The 22,883-nt window shown below is 42.6% G+C and overlaps 1 protein-coding gene and 1 long non-coding RNA gene across 10 annotated transcripts in view; both read left to right on the top strand.

Moving 5' to 3' along the window:
• The window catches only part of ANKRD44 (ankyrin repeat domain 44), a 136,726-nt gene that overhangs the window by 12,384 nt on the left and 101,459 nt on the right, over positions 1-22,883 (top strand). The window lies entirely within an intron of this gene.
• Positions 232-21,311, top strand: LOC115945929 (uncharacterized). Its single transcript, XR_004080113.1, has 2 exons — positions 232-317; positions 21,008-21,311. It is a non-coding gene; the product is annotated as an uncharacterized lncRNA (long non-coding RNA).

Here is a 22,883-nt window from a genome sequence, read left to right as displayed (position 1 = left end):
TAGTTCCTATTAATTAGCAAACAAGTACCAATTAATTTTACGTTGTGATGCTTCAGGAGCTGACTGCAAGGCATGTGTTTAGCTGTGGCTGTTTGGCAATTATGACCTTGTATATAATAACAGACTCAATAAATTCTTCATGTGAGAGAGCACCATTAATCAACACAGAGTTAATTAACTGTGCTGCTTACACAGGAAGCACAGCACAGAGCTGTCTGGAGCTCTGTAGTGCTGCAGGCTGGAAAGGCTTGATTCATCTGATACCTGGCTTGTTCCCACAGACCTGATGCTGAGGAGGGGGCAACATGAGTGCCCAGGTGAGTGGGCTCTGAACACAGGTCCTATAGTCAGTCCATTGCCTTCTGTGGCCCTGATGCTTAGGCAGACTGAGCTGTGTCACTGTCATTTGGGCTTCCTGTCATCTTTATGGAGAAGGTGGAAGCAAGGCCTTCAAGGAGTGCTGGAGCACTGAAATGTAAAGGGCTCTTGCAACAATGATTTTTGTCAGGTTAAACCTATAGAACTGCTCGGGAAAATAGGAATCAGTGTGTTAGTTCAGAGTTATACTCATCAGCTCTTGTTTAGACTTTATATAGGATTTTGTTTGTTTGTTTTGTTTTTAATAGTTTGAAAGGTACCCTAAACTGGGGAGAATGGACAAGATTCAGCACACTTTCAGAGACAAAAGCATTCCATCTCTGTGCACCTTATTCATCCATTCTTCAAACAGATCTTATTTTCCTGAGTATGTGATGCTTAGAAGCATGAAACTGGCTCAGCCTTTTGGAGTGACACTGACCATCATTTTCCTGGTTTGTTTTGCTGTTGGCTCTGTGTACATTAATGTGAACGACAGATTTCTGACTTGGTGTTGTTTGTTTTTAATCATCTGGTTTACTTGCTTTTTGATGTCCTTTGAACCACTGCTACATCTGCAGTGACTGTAGACTGTGTCATGGAAGATTTCAAAGGTCTGAGCCATGGGAGTGCTTTTAGCTTTGCAACAGCAATGCCTTGTAACAGCCAGTATGGAGAATTCGGATGGCTTCAGTGTGACTGAAATGAGAGAAACCAGCTGGGTCGTGTTTTCTTAGAGTTTTCCTGAGTTAGAACATTTCATGTGCCCTGGTTTTAGTCTTGAGGTTAATTTTTATTTATTTTCTTTAAATAAGTGCAGTTAAGTGTAATCCTTCCTCTTCTTCCCTCTCTCTGCTACCTGGGCTATTGGTCTTCATTACAGAGTCCCAGTGAGTAAATCACTAACACAGGAGTAGCTTCATACACTGCCACAGGATGTGGTGATCAAGTAGGGCCAGAAATAAATGAGCAAAAAAAGTATAGTCTGAATCTTAACTCTTCCTTCTGCCTTGCTGTGGCTGAAAATGTACTGCCTATTAATGCCTCCTTTCATTTGTATAACATCTTTAGAGCTAGGACACTTCAAAGGTTTTAACTACTCTTCACATTTTTATATAGTGGTCTCTTGCTTTGAGTATCAAAGAGGTGTTTTATTCACCTCCTATCTACCAAGACAAATGCTTTTCCCATATTCACCCTCATTTATAAAGTGGAATGGAATGCTCTTAACAGTTTATAACAATGAACTAATTATATAGGGGCCTAGGAGTGGGGAAAAGAGGGAGAGGAAGAGATTTTCACTATATATGTCAAGGCAGAGCAAAGTGATGATTCAGCTGATTTCTCTTCTGCAAATGTGATTTTTCTACTGAAGCCTCACAGCTTCTGTATTTGATACAAAGGGAGGCAGGAATGTTGGAAAAACAATGTTTATTTTTCTTTTCTCCTCAATCGGGGAATCAGAAGTCAATGGACACCTTATTAATCCCAAAGTGTACCTAGTGGTTATGGCCCAGCATTCCTACTTTCCTGCTTTCCCGTCCAGCTACCTCTTTAGTCAGCTGGCATGACTCTTACTGACTCTGGTGGCTCATACTGTGCTCCAGCTGCCATGCAGACGGCCCATTCAGAAACGTTCCTTCAGTCAGGTATATAACACTTTCCCAAATTCAGACTTGTGTCTAGTTTTTCACGAGCCCATGGGGATTAAATCCAATGAATGGGCAGCACTGAATGTATTGTATTAATGACAACTATTACATTTTAGTACTATGGCCGATGGTCCCACATACATATGTTTAAACATATGCACTACATAGTGCATGTGTAGACCCTTAACATATGTTTTTGGATTTGTGACTTGCCTCAACTATTGTTTTCTTTAGAACCATGTTTATTATTCCTGGTTTTGAGGAGCCCTTTCTCTCTTGCCCATGTGCCAGAACAAATTGTCCTTCCTCACACCTCTTCTGTTTCCAGAGCCTGATGGTCTGTGCTTTCCTTGGTCCCCAGCATGTGTCACAAAGGGCTTTTAAATTTGGGCTTCTCCACTTTCCCCCCTTTCATGTTTTCAGCAAAGTCTCTCTTTTCCTGACACTGCCAGGGAATCTGCAGTGCTGTGGAGTCTATGAAAGGCAGTGTTTAAAGCTCTCTTCACAGCAGTCCTTCCCTTGGGTGTGCTGTCCCTTGGATCTCTGCTGAAGTTTCTCCATCTTCCCTTTGTTCTTAGCTTCAGAAGACCTTGGATCATTTTCTTCTCACACCAGAAAAAGACTGGGGGTGGTGGCAGCACAGGCAAGAGTCATCCGTTCTCACATAATTTTAGGTATCATATGTCACTGGTGGCTCATCACTTCATACTCTTCTGAAGAGACTTTCCTTCACTTGTTTTGGCCTTACAAACAGCCTGTATTTTTCCTCTTTAGACAAAATGGAAATGATTTTGTAAATACGCTAGATATAAGTTGAAGACAGTGACAAATGGTATTAAGGATCAGTTCTGTGATGTGGTAGGAATGCAAATAATGGATGAAATCAAGAGACTGAAAAATTAAAATGTACAATAGCCACAGCAGTGTGAAATCTTATACAGATTATTTTTGAGTATGTGGAGGGTGGGAAAATGTGAGTCTGGACACAGGCAAATGTGATGCCTTTTTAAAAGGGGGGAAGTGAGAAGCCAGGAAATTAGGCAATGTAATGCCAACATTGTGCAGTATACAAGGCAAATTGTTGGGCAGCAGATTTATAGGCATCAGAAGATGCTAAACCACAAAAAAAGCATGGAAACAAATGTTCATCCTAATGAAAGGCCCGCATCTTCCTTTCTCCTTGCAAAGATTCAGGGAAATGGGAAGGTTGATATCATTTCAGACTTTGAAAATACAATACCACTTGGTATAGTTGGTTCACTTCCTAAAAGCTCTAGCTGTGGTGGGCTGCATCCTGGTCACCCAAATTTCAGCAGCATTTGAACCTCCCTGCATTTAGTGGCATCCTGCCTTTTTAACAGTGAAAGAGAAGGAGGATTGTGATGTTGAGAAGTCATAAAACGCCTCAGAAGTTGCTGGGATGACAGAAGTCAGGGTGGCTGAGAAGTGAAGTCTCTGCTGTTGATGTTTCTACTCTGTTCAGGGAAATGCGACTTTGTGCACTCTTTTTGATACTTGGATCCACAACACCAGCAGAAACAACCCTGTAAAGACCCTGGGCTTTTGGTAATCACTCTAGCCACGACAGGAGTAGTAAGGAACAGTCAGTGCTGGGCTTGTTCCACATACAAATGTGGTGAGATGGGCTGGCACCCGGGCAATTTTCAGCTGTTTCTGAATCAGGAAGCTGATAAAAGAAGCCACCGCTTGCTTTCCGTGGCTGTTTTCTTTGCAGACTCCCAGAAGGGTGCTCTTCACTCTCTACTGGTGATGCAGCTTTCTGATGGAGCTTTTGCCATAGCTGCCCCAAGCTTGGGCAGTGATACAGGAAGAAAGGTGCCGACTAGAAATTACAGGACTTTGCTGCCAAGGCAAGCAATTCCAGTTTCAGCATGTCTAGTTTAATGAAAACTGTGAAACTGAGGGAAAATAAATATACTCTAAAATAACCTTTTAAATATGTAAGGAATTTAACAGTGTCTGAATCTACCCAGCATTATAAGGTAGCAATGGCTTGTACATTCTGGCTCTTCAGAAGCATTTTTAATCCTTAAATGGTTCACTATGGTTGCTTTCTTGCATGCCAGTACAAATATTTCCTGCATGTTACAAGACAGATGAATGAATGGAAGGGAAGAAAGATAAAGCGATGTTTTCTCTTCAGAAGCTTTCCTTTTATTAGGCCTAGAAGAACTGTTCAGGGCATTTTGGCTGCGTTGGTACAGCTAAGGATGACTGAACAGAAACTTGAATGTAAGAAGGGTGACATGGGCCTCTTGGTATCAGAACTTTTGTTTGGAAAAGGCTTTTTTGCTTCCTGGCTTGCCAGATGCAGAAGTTAACATCTTGCGATAGTTGTTGAGTAGTCAGAATTTGGAATACTTTGTTCTTCCGGCTGCAACTGGACAAACCAGAATTTCTGCTGCTTGTGTGGATTTTAAAGGTCTGCTGTATTTGGCTTCTTTTTTACCTTCATAATAAATTCCAGCTGAAAGGAATAGTGATTTATAAAAGTTAAGGGCAGATATCTCTACACAACAGATCTGAAAGTATACTTAACTGTTCCTCACGATTGCAGAGCATACGCTGTAATTGCTTGAGAGGCCTTCAAGGTGGAACAGATAAAATCAAAGCTGGAAAACAAAGGGACAAGTTAGGTGAGGAGAGTAACAGTAGGGAACTTGATTTCTGCATGCCTGAAATACCTGGGACAGGTTGTTTTGTGATTTGCAAAGCCTTTATGATAACACAAAAGTGCTCTGTGGCTTATGCCAGTTCTTTCTTTCAAGTCCGTGCTCCCAAACCACATTGTAAACATTACTTTTACCATAGCAGGTTGGCTGGGTCTCATGGCTATATTGAATGCATTCTTGAGGGCGTTTGAGTTTGTTGATCTCTTTCCCATTCCAGTCAGTTCCCAATGAAACCACTGCAGGTTTTTGTTCCAACCAGAGGGAGCCCTTGGGGGGACTGGAGTGAAGAACAGGAGTGATGCACTGCTGTGTTTCCACTGGGAAGGAGCAAACCAGCATCATGCTTGTAGCATCCCCTTTTGCAAATGTTAGAATTGTATTTTCAGTGGCTGTGCTGCCCCAACATGAAGGCTTCAGGATTCCTCTTTCTCTTCCCCATGAATGCAGGAGTTGGCCCATCTGGTTTTGTAAAGCTGTAGTAGGTCTGCACATAACCAGCCACACTTCCCTAATGTTCAGAGAGGGGCTGGCCCCATGGCAAGCTTATGTTACAGCTGATGGTGCTGGGTAGCTCAGGGGAACCTGGTGTTCAAAAAAGAATGATGCTGGTTTCTCTTTCACTGTACTCCTCCAGAGCTTGTGAAAGTCAGCGCACACCACTTGGAGCTATTGTCTCTCTGTTGCCAAAGGCTGCATCCTTCACAAAAACTTAACACCTACTTTCCCACTTCATCCTGGCTCCACACAGTTATTAAATTCAGCTGTTGATGCCCTGTGATATTTTTCTCCTTGTTATCAGAACAGAGCTGACCTGATGTCTGTCTCTGCTTTTCCCTTCCTGAACTTTGTCTTGCTTCCTTTTAAGCCACCCAAAGCCTGTCTCTGAAATTGTCTTATAATTATTTTCATCTGTTCACTCTCTGAATCTTTCTCCTGCTTTATTCTTGCCTTCTGAAATAACCGTATGCAGTGTGTTCTGCCAGCTGTGATTTTGAGCTCACAGCCTTGCAGGGTTTCTGTGGGGAAAGAAGGACTCTGCAGATAGCCTGTGAGCAAGCTCCTGTGACCACAGGGATCGGTTCAACATGTGTCCTTAAAACTAACACCCAGCTGGGAGGCCTGGTAAGGCAAACTCAGGTATTTCTTATTAAGTGAAGAATGCGTGACTGTACATGCACGTGCCAGTAATGATTTTTACACCAGAGTACCTTATGAACATCAACCCTTCCAGATAGCTTTCCCTGTTTCCTAGCTGAAACCATTTGAGTGAAAAATTCTTCTTCGAAGGCCATTCTCTATGATAGGGCCCATAAAATACTGCACCTTATATTTTGGATTCTGTCTGGTTTCGAACTTTCTGCTGCTAAAATATGTGTGTGAAACACTCTGTCATGGTATTAGCAAGCACCTACTTTTGTAGCTGCAGTTGGGTTTCTAAAAACGTTGACTTTTGTATTAAAAAGACTTTTTTTCTGGTGTGCAGCTCCATGTAACTGCATGCTTAAAACAGCAATAAAATCGTATCCTATCTCTTAAAAGGTAAGAAGTGTTATTGAATGTTCAGGGATGTGTTCAGTAGACAGATACAAATTAAAAATTAAATCCCTGAATACTGTAATTAAAAAATTAGGGCTAAAATAGCAGGTTTATTGTGGCATGGCAGGGTTTTATGTGAACAGTGCAATAGGGATGTGAAACTGGCTGCCCGAAGCCAGCCAGGGTCACTGCTCCCTGATTGCAAGGAACTGGGGCCATCAGTTCCTTCTGCTGGCCCAAGCACTGGCTGCCCAAGGAAGTCCCAAAAGTGAGTGATGCTTCAGCATAGCCAAAGAAATGACCTTCATTACACCAAAATAAGTGTCCTGTAGCCTAGCTTTACAAAGTCTTCCTTTACAGAAAAAAACACCAAAAACCATGTCCATCCCAACCCCCAGTCTCTAGCTTCTTCTTTTTGAGGCTCAGTAGAGGAAGGATATGGCAGCATCATAGTGTTACACCCAGTAACCCACTGATTGCTCTCCTCAGTACTTGGGCTGCTTTAGCAAGATGCTTTACAGCTGTGTAATGTCACCTTTATCGTCCCTATCTGATTTGTTTCTCATGCATGTCTTCACTCTCCTTTAAACCAGTCATTTTCTCCTTGAAGATGGTGTGAAAAGGGTGACAGGGTTTTGGTTTACACAGTATCTCTTGCAACCTTTGAGTGCTTGTATGTGAAGTAGGAGCTTGATTGTGAGCCTATCAGCCAGCAAACAATATAGCCAAGCTGCAACTCCCAGAGCAGCATGAGTCCCTTCCTGCCAGCCCCTGTCTCCAGGCTCTGTCTGCCTGAGCAGCAGTGCTGTGTCCTCCACTGTTCATGAGCACCTAAATCACTCTACTGAATAATTTGTGCCTTAACTGTTCTGGCACTAGGATTCCTGAGACCAGCCAGCCTGGCACACTATCAGAGGATGCACAGGCTCCTTTATTTGGAGTAACAAATTAGGAGGAATATTGATCTTCAGGAATTCATTCCTGCTTGCCTTTCATTCCCACTTCACCTTTCAAGGTGAAGATGATACAACAGGACAAAGGAGCCATTGGGACGGTTGTCTGTGGGAACATCTGTTTTGCAGGTCTGGTTTCAACTTCCTGCATATGCTTTGTAACTACAATATGTATATATGGTGTGTGCAGGTTCAGGCTAGCAGAAGAAATGTGTTTGTCTTCTGCTGGTAGAGACAGCAGCTCCTTAGTCCTATCATAAAGTACAGTTGTTTGCCTTTGGGATAAATAGAAATCTGCCTTGTCTGTCAATCTGTTTCTTTGATTATCACTTTTTACAATTAACTTCTTAAATACCCTAATGAACACAACCCCCTCCCTCAGCACAGCTTTCTGATTTACATTAGTGGTCCAGAGCAATACTGGTAACTATTATTACCATTCAGAAACTACTTTTTAGATGTGCAGACATAAAAGCTTGGCTCCACTAAAATTTATGGGTGTGTTGTCACTACTGTTTTCCCCCTGGATATTGCCTCCTGGCATTGGGAATGCTCAAGAGGCAGTCTTGTTTGTGCTTCTTCCATGTCTGTTGGCATGAGCTCCTCGGGCTGGAGTTGCAGTGCTTGTGAAGCACTCGCCACAGCTTTTGGACTAAAGTATTAATCCAGAGGTGTAATTGGGACTAAGGGAATAGGAATTCCCAGATTGTATTTAGAAATTTGGAAGATCATCGCTAATTTATAGCTTTTGTCCTCAATTTAGGTGTTAATAATTACTGAAACTGACTATTCAGTCCTTGAGCCTGCATGGTGACAGTACAGACAAATCTTAATCTTGCTTTTAACTTAACCTTCATAATTTGCCTGTGTTAACAGTGTGTGCTGGAGGAAGCACCTTGATGCTGTCAGCTGGCCATGTGAGGGGTCAGTGAAGGTTTGACAAAGGGTGGGCTTTCAGACTTCACTCCCTGAAAACACCAGGCTGCCTTTTGGGTTAGGCATCGCTAAGTCTTTTTCTTAGTGAATAATGCTAAGAACATACAGAAACGAGCTGGGTAGAGAACAGCACATAAGATGTTGGTCTGCTTTTCACCTGGCTCTTCTTGTGTGCTTCTCAAGTGCTTTGGTAATGGTGGTTGTGCTTCGCCTCCGCCTGTAAGTGATGCTGGATGTGGGATGACCAAGTACCGTGAGCCCATGTCCTGGTTGTGACACTGGCCACCAGCCTCATCTGCAGCCCCACTGTGGTGCACACTGTGTTGTGGGACCCTTTGGAGATCCCTTTCCTCTCAGAGGTGCCTGGCACCTGCTGTGTGGCTCTCGGCCAGAGGCAGGTTTTGGCACAACACATGCAGATATTGCCTTTACGTGTTTCCCCATGCCCATGTACTGATGGGGTATATCTTCCCAAGCCACAGGCATTTTGCTGCCTGAGTGCCAGGTATTTCCAGCGTGCTGCCATGGCTATAATCAAGGTGTCCTCATCTCTGTGCCAGACATCTCCTGCTGGGCCATTACGCCAACTTTTTCCCTTGCCAGAAGGAGAAAATACAGTCTGAACATGATCTTTCCCTTGTGGCTGAGTTTGTGTTTCTTGCGGCTGCTGGAACAGTCTGCAACCGGAGTGGTTTTGGGGATGTTGCTGGAAGGAATGGAATGGAAAATCATGGGGGTATATTAGATGGCTTGGGCTCAGGAATTCTGTTTGACATCTCTTGCTTTAAAATTGAGCTTTGCTGTGTTCATTTTGTTCCTAGGGTCTCTAATGCATCAGGTGATGGCACTTGGGAGGACATGAGAAAAGGGTGTTAATTTGGTAAATGTGTGTGTCAAATCTACTTTTTGGATGGTGATGCTGATAGTTTCTGAATAGTTACTTCAGATTTTCTTTATATACCATTACTGACTTTCCCTCTGAATCTCTTCAATGGAGTTTTCAACTGTTGCACAGTTGTCTTTTTGCAGCTGACCATGTATGTAATAATTATATCCCTTTAAGATTCCTGTGAATAACTTTATTCTGGTACTGGTATATTGGCAGTTGTCACAAACAAATTCCAGTCATTCCCGAGGTTAAAGAAGACAGGACTGGAACTGACATACACTGGCCTTTCCCTTCTGTGCCTGGTTAAAAGCTAGGAAAAGTTCCTTTTTGCATATGATAATAAGCTTTAATTACTTTGTTATTAATGATTAAGTTGAGGGATTTCTTTTCCCACTAACAAAACTTGTACCTTCAAGATTCAGCTCCAGTTATGTGAAGCTGAAGTTACTGATGTCTTAACATTATAAGAAAGGGGAGAACATGATGTAGCTGTCAAGGAGTCATTTGTTAACCATATTATTTTAGACACTAAAAAGTGTTTTACTGGATTTTTAATTAGTAAAAATACAATTTCTGCATGCCCTTTGTTCATCATATTAACTGCAAGTTTAATGGATCTCTGCTGTCTTTGATTACATGTAAACTATACATCCGTTTGCTGCAGTTAATGGCAGCAACATTCTGTCATGGCACTATTCTGCCTTGTGACAGACAATTTCATATGCATAATTTTATCCACCATCATTTCTAGTGTCCAGGGATCAGCGGTCCATGAAATCAGATCTACGTGACTATTCCTGATGTATTTTCATTATCTGATTTTCTGTGACAGACTTTGGTAATGCATTATGCTGGAGGATTTAGATTGCCTTTGTTCAGCTGGAAATGATCTTAGTTATGTGTTAACTTGACATGCTGGGTGGCATTCTGGCCTAGGTGCCTAGATATGCAAATAACCTCCCTTGATGAAGTGACAGCTGCCTGTTTTTCTAGATGGACAGGTACTGACTAATTCAGTCTGGGTAGATCAAGAGAAGAGGGGATAAGATTACACTGTGAGGAAGTAGAACGAATCACAAAATCTGTCTTTGAGCCTGAGAACTGCTTTTTGTGTAGGCTTTACATCATTATCATATGGGTGTAAGTGTTTGTGATGATGTATTTGTAGTTTGGGCAGCTGACCTGGGGCTCATAGATTCTTGTATACACAAACTGCAATGAAGGCATTGCCAGATGAAGACAGGGGAGAGGAGGTGTAAGAAAAGAAGGGTCTAATTCTTGAACCCTTCTCTGATATCATCCTGCTTTGCAAATCACAGCTTCACTTTTTGTGATTACAGCAGACATAAAGCTACTGTATGGGAGTATGACTGAGAACTGAGGTTCAGCCTGGAAATTACTGTGCGTTGGGAAATGAAAAGGAGTCCTAGAGTCATTAGACACAAGGGAAGACTCAGTGGATAAACCTGCACAGCCTGGCATGGCAGAAATGGGATTAAGGGAGATTTTGGAACATCCCAAAGCTTTTGGTGTTTGGATCAGTGGTGGTTTAGGCCCATCCTCTACAGCTCATTGCTTGCTTGGAGCTGCAGTTCTGTTGAAACCTCTTGGAGGTTTTGGAAAAATGCAGCTGTTTTGTTCTGTTTCTTTAAGCTGGAGGACCCAGCTCTTTTTGTGTGCTTAATAAATACATAATTTCCTTTAAAAATAAGAGCAGGTTGCTTTGTAAAAGAAAATCAATAATTACATATTTTTAAATACAGTTAATTGCATGTTTATCTCTCATGATATTCAGGAGATAGAAATGTCTGTGTGCTGTAAGATGCTGATACCCTGTATTGAAGAAAGAGAAGCCCAGGGTTTAGCAGGGATAGTGAAAATTCATGTAGGTATGTGCTTAGATGTATCAGCAAGGTAGTTTTAAAAGAACTGGAGGCTTTCTCCCTCCAGTTTGTGTATATACTGACCAATAATAACTCTACTTTTAATAGCACGCTGTTTAAAATGAAGACATAGCACATTAACATGAGTACTTGCTGTAATGACTAATGTTTTCTTTAAGAATGAGGAGTATTACGAGCAGCACATGAATCTTCATGAAATATATTATTGAGCTGGGAGTAAACTTTCTCCAAACAGGTCCAGTGTGTGAGATACAGAAGTGCAATGTTGTGTTGCGCTTCTGCTGGGAATGGAAAGCTTTTGAAGCTGTTTTCAAAATGCAGCGTTTAATATGACACTAAACTGTGTCAAAATACAGCTGGAGTAATGCCAGGACTAGTACAACAAAAGACAACAGAAAGAGAGGCTGGAAATTTTCTACAGAGAACAATAGTGCGAGCAAGTTGTCACTTATCAAAGTATGTACAGAAGTTTAAGCTTGCCTTCCTTTGAAGGTTGCATTGTATTTCTGAGTTGGAAGACTGTGTCTTAAATCAACTCTTATCTGACCTCACTGGTTCTTGTTTCTGTGCCTGTTGGTGTAACCTCTGTTTCTTCCCCAAACCATTGCAATGGAAAGGTTTTGCTGCTTTCTTTACATCCCAGCAGCAAAACTCAGCGGGAAGTCTTACACTGACTTGATGGAACATGTTCATCACTAAGCTGCTGCTGAGGAGTGGGTTAGGGCCCTGCTTCCCTACCCACTGCCACCAGTTCTCCCTTCCCTCTTTTGTGAAGAAGCATCACATTATTCCTAGTCAGTGGGATGTTCCTGCCCACCGTCCAAAAAGCTCAAGGGCTGGAACACACTGGTCCGTTCACTGACATAACTATTCATGAAACGAGCTACAAAAGCTTATTCTCAAAGATGCCATTAGCTCAAAGTAAACTCCCAGTTCTGAGAAGGCAGAGGGGGGCTGTGTTCATGGCGTGGGGCTGCTTTCTGTGCTTCCTCACAAGAGAACTTATGTGGGTAGGTTTTGGAAATTTTCCATACAAAGGCAAACAAACCACGTGGGCAGCAGTCAGGGCCCCAAAGATAAGGCAGTGGATCAGTGTTTGTGTTAAAATGCTGGTCACTGCTCCAGCAAGCTCACACTGAGGGGCACTTTCTGTGTCTCATAATTTAAAATCCATATTAGTCAGAGGCAGACAGTGATTTCTTTTGCTGTGTCTCATTAATAATGGAAGAACTGAATAATATACTGTGGGCTAATGTCTGGCAGTAGAAGCAGTGGCCTGGATTTAACATGTAGTTGGTAAAAGGGAGCAAGACTCACTGCTTCTCCCCAGTTGAATTGAAAGCCACTTTTACTGTCTCCTGCTCTCTCTTCTGTCAGTTAGATGGGAGTCTCAAACTGAGCTGCATGAATCGAGACTCTTTATGTGGAAAATACTGATTCAGAGAAATTCGTGAATGCTCCAGGTTCAAGTGTTGAGCTTTTTTGTTGTATCCTTCTCTCTTCCCTGTTCCCAAGTGTTGTGAGATCCTGCTTTTGACCTGTGGTTGATATTGCCACGTAGAAGCTGACCTGTGTCTTCTGGATGGAGGCTGGAAGTCAGTGTAGGTTTCAGACAGTGTTCAAGAATCGTGATGGTGTAGCATAGCTTTGTCTGGTTGTTTTCTGCTGAGATAAATGCTGGAAACTACTCTTTAGCCCATAACAAATTTCAGATGTGTTCAGATTGTGTGTTTTCTCTCCTGAAACCTGTGAGGTTTTTCTTTTCACCTTGCTCTGTAGCATGTTCTGTACCATTGTAAGAGGATGCTTATGATAGGGGGTTTGGAAAATCATTGAATCCTAGAATGGATAGAGTTGGAAAGGACCCTAATATCATCTGGTTCCAACTGTGATGACTTTTCTTTGGTGGAGACAGTTCATAGGTGTCCTGATCATTTTCTCTATAGGTGTCCTGTATATTTTTTGTATGCACCGATGGATTAAATTATTCAAGGTTTGCAAAGTGATGAAGTCTTTAAGCTCAGGTAAAATGAATTGGGTGCTGTAAACATCCTACTTCCCTCCTTCCATGCCTTCCTGATGATCTCATTCCCCTATGCAATGAAATTTAGGATTGTTATAAACAGGAAACATTATCAAAACAAATTGGCTGCACCCACCCTTAGAGCTTCAATTATATTTCAAGATCTTGCTTGAACAAAACAGTCTAGATTGTGCAGAAATGTCGAACTCTGGTTAGATCACTGTACTGAAAAAAAGGTTTGCAACAACCTGGGAGGTGAATCACAGGTTTCACCAGAAAAACTGGAAGAGATCTGGTTCTGAACTCGTCAGGGTTAGTCACATAGTTGAAGGTTTGGGAGGTCAATCTCTTCCATGCTACGGCCTAACAGTTTATACACTTAAAGCTGCTTTTGCCTCCTTTTCCCCAGATAAATTTGGCAAAATGCTGTTCTCTTTTTTGTATGGGGAATGATGCAAGTTATTGACGGTGACTCTGAATTACCTGGTGAACTCTACAGAAGTAAGGGAGATACCATCTTTCTAAGTCTCTTATCCAGATATATTAAGTCTCATTAAATAACAGTGATACTGCCCAGTGATTGTTTATACTGAAGCGTGCTTTTACGTTCATTTCCAGAGAGAACAGAGTGAAAAAACAATACAAAACCCAACGATGACAACAACAAAACAATCCCCAGCCAACTTCCAGTAGCGTTTTAGAGAGAAATTTAGGCTAAGTTGTAGCTAGAAACTTAGTTTAGTTTTCTGCATCCATTTGAATGTTTATAGCTTGCTCTTACCTGGGGACAGCTGCTTCTTGAGAGACGGGCCCTTCTGTGCCTGGCTTGGGTCTGGTGTGCATGCCTGCATGGCCCCCTGGTTTCCCTGGGCTGCGGCACTGGTGGTTCCAATCCTTGTACCTCACTGGTTCTCTTTTATTTTGGGCCTGAGCAGTTAAGTCATGAGGAAAACCTTGTGTTGTTCTTGCCACCTCCTTTATACGGTACTTCCCCTATGCACTCCTATGCATACCTCTCTCTCTGGTCCTTTTTGGGCCCAACAAAAGCACAACTAGTACAAGCAGGTAATTTTCAGTTTGGGAGCTGGCTGCTGCCCTGAGGAGAGTCCAGGTGTGATGGCGCAGAAAGGGTGTACTGAGTCATGACAGGGAAAGGTGGTGACTGCTGATCAGGGTCTGCTGCAGCCATCAAAGCTGTTTGTTTGCTTTTATGTTGCTTGTTTGGTGTTTGCTGTTGTTAAGCTGCCTGGCCCTTGTGACTGGAAGCCTGGCCAGTTTCTGTTTTGAAGGATGAGCAAGAAGCCTGTTGATAAACCAGAAGACTCAAAGACATGATCTTGTTTTGCTCCACTCCCTCATGAAGGTTTTTCCTTTGCTCAACCTGGTGCTAAAGAGACTTCTTGGCTTACTTGAGGGGGAAGGCAGAGGAGTGGTATGGATCTGGTGTTAGCTGGTGCTGAAAAGGATGCTGGTGCACCAGCAGCTCTCCCTGCCCATGCTGCTTGCCTCCCTCTAATTACAGCAGAGATGTCTCGGTGGAGGAAGTCATTTGTAACCCCGCTGCTGCATGTCCGTGCTCTTTGGTTGTTACTCATCCAGGCTGTTGCTGGAGATCCAGCATAGCAGGGAGCTCAGGAAGTCCTGGGGTCAAGTGCCCTGCAATGCAGGCATCCAGCCAAACCAGGTGGTTTACATTTCTGTTGCTGCTCTTCAGAGACTTGATTTAAACCACAACACGAGGTGACTATTAAAGTTGTCACAGACAAAATAGCACTGCTCCTCGTTCTCCCCTATGTACTTCCCAATGAATGTATTCATTCATGTTAGTCATCCCAACCTCCTAAATCTTTACACGTAAGCAAGACTTGACTTATCATTGAAGTTCAGCAGGTGCATAGATGTTAAAAGCACTGTGTCCTCTGTAATTGTTCTGATCTGGTGATTTGGGCTTCGCCAATAGCCTTAGGTTTAAATGACACAGGATATAAAAATGAGTTAGCTATGCTGCTATGCTTGTTTTAATAATATTTGGTATTCTTCCCTGTGAGGCTATTGAGGCGCTGGCACAGGTTAGCCAAAGGAGCTGTGGCTGCCCCATCCCTGGCAGTGCTCAAGGCCAGGTTGGACGGGGCTTGGAGCAACCTGGTGCTAGTGGAAGGTGTCCCTGCCTGTGGCAGGGGGTTGGAACTGGATCAGCTTTAAGGTCCCTTCCAACCCAAACCAGTCTGGGATTCTATGAAGCGCCTTTGTGTTTCTGGGGTCATACACTAGCAGAAGCTGTGTTTCAGTGACCTCGCGTGGTGCCTGGCTTCTGCCGTGGCTCAGCTGCTGTTCTCAGAAATAAAACCTTTGTGGGAGGTTTATGGAAATGCAGTGGATTTTGGTAGCGTTTGGACTTCCCTGCATCAGCCTCAGGAGAGTCTGGCGCTGGGTGCCTGCAGAAGGAATGCAGGGCATGGAGCTTTCACATTTTTAAAAGGCATATAAAATCTGAGCGCAGCCCTAAGGAGCAGTCTGTGGCTCTTGCCCTGCAGCCAGTGAGGACACAGAGTGTCTGGTACTAAGAACTGGCTGCTTGTGAGCAAGAAGAGTCCAAGTGCCTAAAAGACCTGCAGAGCTGCTCCTCCCTGCTGGTTAACAACAGTGCTGCTGCACTCTGAGTCAGCCAGAGCCAGTTTTTCTGGCATGGTCATGGTATGTTGTGCCAATGATGTAGTGAAACTCATATCTTGTTTCCCTTTGAATACTCTGTACTGTACTGTACTATACTATCCTTGCTCTGTTGTAATGCAGTAGCCATGTAAAATGATGGTATCCCTAAATCCACTACAAGATGTTATGGTAGAGCAAACTCTTAACTGTTATTTTAGGTACTTGTGGTAAAACATTAATATATTTGCACAGAAAAAGGGTATATTTATTTTGCAGTAACATATTTATTAGGAGCAGTTGACTGCAGCTGTCTTCTAATGCAGTTTAAAGATTAGAAGGATATGATACTCAGCTGAAATGTATCTCACCTGTTGACTGATGAGATTTGGATACTGGAGAGCTCTTGTTCTAATAGAGCCTCTGTTACAACAATGGCATATATATATATGATAAACATAAGAGTTTGCTTGATTTCTGGTTCAATTGCCTTTGTCTATCACTTAGGACATTAGAATGCTTATACTTTGTGTTATAGCTCAGACTCTCTTCAGTCATCCTTACCCCTTTTGCGTAACACGAAGTCCCAGAAGAGACTTGGCAGAAGATACCCCAAACAGCCTGCTCCCAGCAAACTGCCCCTGCTCCTCCCTGCAAGATCCTCATGGGTGAAAGAGCATAAGAAGCATCTGATGGACTTGGATCCAGTTCCAATATGTTGTCCCCTTCCTAGCTGTGGTCAGCTTTGAAACTGTAAGGAAATTGCAAGAATGCTGAAAGAACACAGATGGAGGATGATCTCCAGAAAGCTTTTCTCATGTGCCCCAATTGTTTGAATTGGATTAAGGCCTGAAATCCAACTTTGTGGATCTTTTTCAAGATATGTTTGTGGTATATATAGTACGTATTTGTGTGTATGGAATATACATGTGTGTGTCTAAAATCCTGCATGTGTTACTTACAGAGTTTTGACTTCTAGACACAACAAATTTCTTGACCTGAAGAAGCACAGTGAAAGGCTCCCAGTAATTACTGGCAGCTTTCAGAAGTGTCTGCCCCTGTCCTTGTTGAAAGAGGAGATGAATGGCCCATCCCAGCAGAAAGTTACAGGGTAAACTCTGCTTGGCATAATTTCTTTGTGACTAAGAAACTCTAACTGGCTCTGTGTGGGCAGAGGATCTGTCTGTAGTGAGCCAAGAGCTGCATAGCAGCCATGGAAAGCGTGTCAGAGGGACTAGGTAGGATATGGCATTTATGTGGGTCCTTCATGCTTTGGTGTGTTGTTTCTCTTCAGAAGCCCGGTCCAGTTTGGGAAGGCTTTCTTCCACATACCCTCTCTTAAGAGGAGGAGGGTCATACTGTGGGTGTTAAAGGTTAACATACTTGCTGAGAGACAGATATCTCATTGTTTCTTTCCTGTGTGAATTCAGCTGACAATGAAGCCTAAGCAACATTCAGTAGCCTCGGTTAGTTTCAAATGCCTTCAAAATGGTTGGCCAAAGCTGAAATTAATAATAATAATAATAATTAAAAAAACCCAACATAATAAATAATCAAACTGCAAATTTTACATTTGATCTTCTTAGTGATGATTACCTGGTATTATAATTCTTGAGGCTATTTTGTTGTTACTACTTTGATACTGTTTTACTTATGTATCTTAAACTTAGATGCTGCCCTCCTGTGCCAGCCTTACAGTTACTGGGCTTTAATACAAGAAAATGACAAATAAGTTCTGCCCATCCCTGTAAAAATGCCAGCCATCTCCATTAATGTTGTTGTGAGCCTGGTTTTACAGGGCTTATGAGCATTTGTAATATTTGAAGAAATATTGCTCCTTTTTCAGTCACAAAAAGGAAAAGGCATGGCTTCCAGAATGAAAATTGACTTCCTTATGCATGTATACTTTAACTCTGGAAAACTCAGGCTTTTCATTTGAGGCTTTGAGGATGTTTTCTGTCTGCATTGTAAACTCGGTGCTTGCTTCAAAGTGTGCGTGCAATTTGTAAACTTGCACTGCCTGCTGAATTTTTGGGAGTCCTTGTCTGCTGTGTTGGGATGGATGCACACAGAAGTTCAGGTAACTCCTCTAGTGTTTTCTTTCACCAGAACTAAGCTTTTTTTTTTTTTTTCTGCAAACAGAACCTGAGCATCTCTTCTCTTCTCCCTCTCTTCTCCCTTTTCTGTCAGGCTTGATTCTCATTTGTCTTTAAATTGCTAGCAAGTAAAAACTCAGGAGTAAGTAAATGGCCATTACAGTTGCAATGGTGTTATCCTTTCATCAGGTAAAACCTCCTCACCTTGCTGCCCTGGTGAACGTGCCACCAGCTCTCCCCAGGCTGTGGTATCGATGCTCTCTTTCTGTGCTGTGGAGGTCACTAGTGGCTGGACCTGCTCTCTGTGGGTGCCCAGGGCTGTGGGCATCCCTCTCCTGCCCTCTGGGCGGAGCTGGCCATAGGCTGCATGGACAGAAACAAAAATGCTAAGCCTTTCTTCCAGATATTAATGAAAACCAGTTCAACCAGCAAGGCATTAGATACATAATTCATTTTATAAGTAATTCTATCTTCAGCTTAACAGGCAAGTGCTTATTACATAAAAACTTTGCCAATGCCTGAAGGAACAATCTGAGCGAGCAGATTTTAAGGTGCTGAATGAAGCCTAGTTCCCAGTGATCAACTAAATGAAGCTGCCTAAGCAGCAGAGGTGAAGAAAGAAGGCTATGGGGAGGTGTTTGTTTCACAAAGCAAGGGATAAAACCACCCCCCCCCCCCCCCCAACCCTGTGCCATTGTTTGTTTTCCCTCTGCCTCCTGGAAAGGAATGTCTTCTGGCCTTTGTGTTCCTGTATTTATTGACATCATTTGTGAAAGCTGAAACCCAAACCACCACCTTGTTCTCTGGACCATTCAATTGCAATATGGTGGGACCTCAGCAGACCTGCCAGCTTGTCATAACACATGTACTGGTTGGCATTGCTTCTCATGCTGAAGCTGTTCTGGGATGGAGGCAATGCTGAGCATAAATGCGCATGTGTTCCTCTCAGCTGGTGTCAGCTATGGTGAAAGCAGGTGGGAAAAAACAACCTAGCAGTGTGTTTGCAATTCCCGATTCAAATATTTATCCCATTAGATAACTCCATTATTGCAGGGGAATTGGGTGCTGTCTCTTCTTGTGGCAACATCTTGGTGAAATGCTGAAAGAGTTTTGGCCCTGCTGTATAATGAATAACGATCTCACAGTTCAGCTCGTGGTGTCAGTCCTCTTGGTGACATGCAGTTGTCCTCAGGTCCTCAGTAGGGATAGGAGTAAGTGTGTTTTAGATGTCATTGAGACAGTCTGTGGCCAGTGTTCAGAACAGGAAATGATGGAAACTTTCCATAGCATGAGGTTCTACTATGGGAAAGCTCAAGCTTTATGGGGAATTTTAATGAACATAGTTATATCTTAACACATTATTTGTTATTAGATTGAAATGTTTCCATTTGTCCTAGAACACATTGCAATGCAGCAAAAGACCTTTTTACAGTCTTGAAATGGCTGCTGGGATATAAAGTGGGTTGTGGGAAGGGAAAGACCAAATGCAAACCCAAGTACATTGATCTGCAAAGGCTACAAAGATGCATTTTCTTAAAATATGTTTTGCTAGGTTTAACTGAAACCAGTGACTAATGCTTATTGTTTAACCCAGGAATTCACAGGTTTACACACTTTAGAGGTTTCCCCCCAGATTTTATCTTGAAAAATGTGAAATTCTTCACATTTATTTGTGTGAAGTTCATAGATTTATGTGAACAGTTCATAGAACACTTTAGGATTTGCTTTAAAGAAAATTAGTTGGTCTTTCTGCAGACAGCTTCTTACTGCTAAATAGCATCTCCATGTAGGCTGTGATGGTATCAAAGACCACTTTATTTTTGCTTCCTTCATGACCTTCAGAGGGACAAACCAGAAGAACATTAACCTTTTCATATGTGCATGTTTGAAATGGTAAACTCAAAAAGCCATGAATGTGCTTCTGTAAAAATCTCTTCCCAGCTGGACTCCTACAGTCCAGCTCACTTCATTGTTGTCATTTGGTAGCGAAAAGCACTCCTGCTATTTATGGTGCGTTACTTGGCTAGTTGCCATTGCTTGCTGTTTATCAGCATGCCTGATGTTTTCGGGGGAGGAAATACCCATGTTTTTTCCTCACATAATGAAGTTAAGCATAGCTTCATTTACTACTTTTTTGCTTTGTTTTGTTGCTGTTGGAGGCTTATAGACGTTTGTTTGGTGCGCCAGCTCTGCCGGAGGAATCTGTGAACATGTCTTTTGTATTCTCTGGGTACCATCTACTGAGCTGGAAGGAAGGAGCAAAGATAAGTGAGAAAGTGGTCTAGTGATAGTGTGTTATGGAAGATTTGGTTTCGCAAGCTTTCAGGAATAGGTGACTTTGTAAGACAATCTATACCCTCAGAAGTGTTTTCACAACAGTGACTGTTAACTTCTTTTAAAACCCACTTCATCTAGCAAAATGAAGGTTTTCACCAGTCTGAAGTGGGTTAGGGATTCACACAGCAAGTTGTGGCCTCTATGAAGTAGATTACCTGGTTTTCTTTTTAGTCTCTTGATCACTGTCAGTCTCATCCTTAAGTATTTTGTGATGAGCTAAGCCTTGAGTCATCTATTTGCTCTAGGTCTCCTTAGAGCTGTGTTTATCCTATGGTATCTGCCAGTGTAAAATTTATTTGGAAAACTACTTTGTACCTTTTCCTGGTCCATTTTTGGGACTGAAAGTAAGTGCTTATGATGTGTGAAAACATCTGCTAAATACTCTTGTGATACCTGAAGAAAGCTCTGATCCAAACTTCTCTTCAAGCTGGGCTTGAAATACAAGAATCACTTGCAAGGATTTTAACAGCTGACCTTCAAAGTTGATAGTGTTTATGCAGGTTCTGGATGTGAGCTGCCCTGAAGTAGTGTGAATGAGATTCCTGTAATTTGACACATAGAAACCATAATCTTTCTCTTCTCACATCCTAGGATAGCATCATGACTGTTTTGGGGGTGGGACTACTTAGCACGTAGTTTGCAATGGAAATTCTCAATCTTCCTCTTGCCACCCCTTAGATGATTTGTCACCTCCTTCCTCCACCTGTGATGTTTGGAAGATGCTAATGTTTTGAGGCAAACAAATAATTGCAAGTAAATGCCACTCTGTTGCAGCATATCCTTCCTTTCATGCCAGGCAAGCCGTTCTGGCAGGAAGTAACGTTAAGACCTTCAGAAGAAACTCTAAGCCTTTGCTGTAGCACATCTAATTCTGTTTCAGGTCTGAAATGGCTGCCTATGAAAAGTGATTTTGTGCTGTCAAGCAAGAAGTGCTGGTAAAACATTTAGAGATGACTCTGTCTTTCCTATTGCTGTTTTCCAGCATAATGAAGTGATGGAGCTGCTTGCGAACCTGACATTGAATATTGGCATGCTTTGTTTATGTGAACGTTGTCTTCATGCAGCTGAAGCTTCTGAGCAACTGAACTTCTGGAGATCCATATTCCCCAAGGGACTTGTTTGAATTCTTACCTGGCACTAACATATTGCTCTTCCCTTCTTTCATAACAGATTTCTGCTGTCCTCTCTCTTATTGCCTCAGAACTAAAAAGAAGTTGTCTTGTATTTCAACAAGAACTTCTGTTGTATTTTTAGTTTATTCAAAATAAAGTGAAACAGCTGTCTGACAAGGGTCTGTATCAATGATTTTGTCTTTCTTTTGGAATAATGTCCTAGCTAATTGTTCCTGCATGAAGTTTGCATAAACGTAGTTATTGCTGACTTTTTCATGTTACTTTGTTGAGAAAACAATAGTTTTCTTTCTTTTTAATTAAAACTGTCAACCCCCCCCCAACCCTGTTATATCACCCAGGGAGCCTTTACCATGAATTAGACTGTTACTGTGCCAGCTGAAGTTCAAATACAAACCCACACCAGAGCTTCTCCCAGCAGGACATACTCTTTATTCCCCAGAGAGGAGAGTGAGTGCTGTTGTGAGGCAAGCAGGGTAGGTGCAGTGGTACTGGCTCTCAGTCTGTTGTCTGCCATTATAAGTGCCTGTCTGTCCTCATGAAGTTCCCTTTGGTTGTCTCAGGGGAGGCTGGTGTAAACATCTGTGACAGCACTGCTCCTCTGTGACCTGATCTGAGGAAGTGATTAACTTGGATCTGGGCTGGGCTGTATCCGACTGCACAGTGCCTCTTTTTGTCCCCTGTAGCTGCAATCACGAGTGTGGTATGGCTGAAATTGCTTGCCTGTGCAATGGGAAACATTTCTCTTTTTCGCCCTTTTATGTGAAGAAAACCATGATTCACTCATGCTGATCTCCACATCTTGGAAGCACTGCTTGAAATAACCCTGGGTTGCACAGGCAGTGCTGCCTGTGGGTGCCACTGCTAATGGTGGGCTCTGCCTTTGCACCTCCTGGGACAGTGCCCCGTCCTCACCTCTCCATTTCCCTGCCTGCAAGAAGGGGCAAGATACCTAGACCTTTGGTGCTCAGAAGGCCCATACTGAATGGTAGTGCTGCAGTGAGGTCTCCACTTCTCTTCTCCCCATCCATTGTTTACGCTGAGCCTTAGATAAGACAAGTATCTTTTGTTTTTCCTGTACATAATAATAACAACCGCCTGTCTCTACCAATACAGGATTAGGTTCTTCTTTCAAGAAGACGTGGGAAGACAAAAATGAATGTGGGTTTTGTGAAGTATGTGTGACAGAAAAGGTTTGAGGGTGGGGAAATAGCAGGCTGTGTTCTCTATGGTTATTCAGAATGGCTTTGCTGAGTGTTGGTGGCCTTGGAGAACCTCTCTGCCCCAGCTGCACTAGCTGTGGCTTGCTGCTGATCACCCTGCAAGATCTCCTCAATGTCAGCATTTTCCCTTCATGAATATACTATCTTGCTTCTTGATGACAAAAAGTAGTCATCACATTGCTGATAACTGATGAATAACAGAAATACAGGGGTTGCTGTATGAGTTGGTGGGTTTCCATCACTGATGTGATCAGTCTTTGGGCTCCTGTCACAGGAGCAGAGCAATCTTGCCTTTTTCCCACTCTATACTGAAAAATGAGTGCTCTGAATTTGGAAGCATGTACAGAGTGGAAACTCCCTGGAGGGTATTCACATTTTTAGTGTTAATTCTGCTGTTGCAGGGGAATGCATGGTTTGTTCTACCCCCGCCTCCCCCCTTTTTTCCCCTCTTGCTAATTCATTCACTAGCTTTAGGTAACTCAGTCTTGTAGGTCTGATTTTCGTA

The sequence above is a fragment of the Melopsittacus undulatus genome, chromosome 8, assembly GCF_012275295.1.
Source record: "Melopsittacus undulatus isolate bMelUnd1 chromosome 8, bMelUnd1.mat.Z, whole genome shotgun sequence".
Classification (NCBI taxonomy): domain Eukaryota; kingdom Metazoa; phylum Chordata; class Aves; order Psittaciformes; family Psittaculidae; genus Melopsittacus; species Melopsittacus undulatus.
The sequence above is the reverse complement of the archived record's forward strand: the minus strand, read 5'-3'. Positions and strand labels throughout refer to the sequence as shown.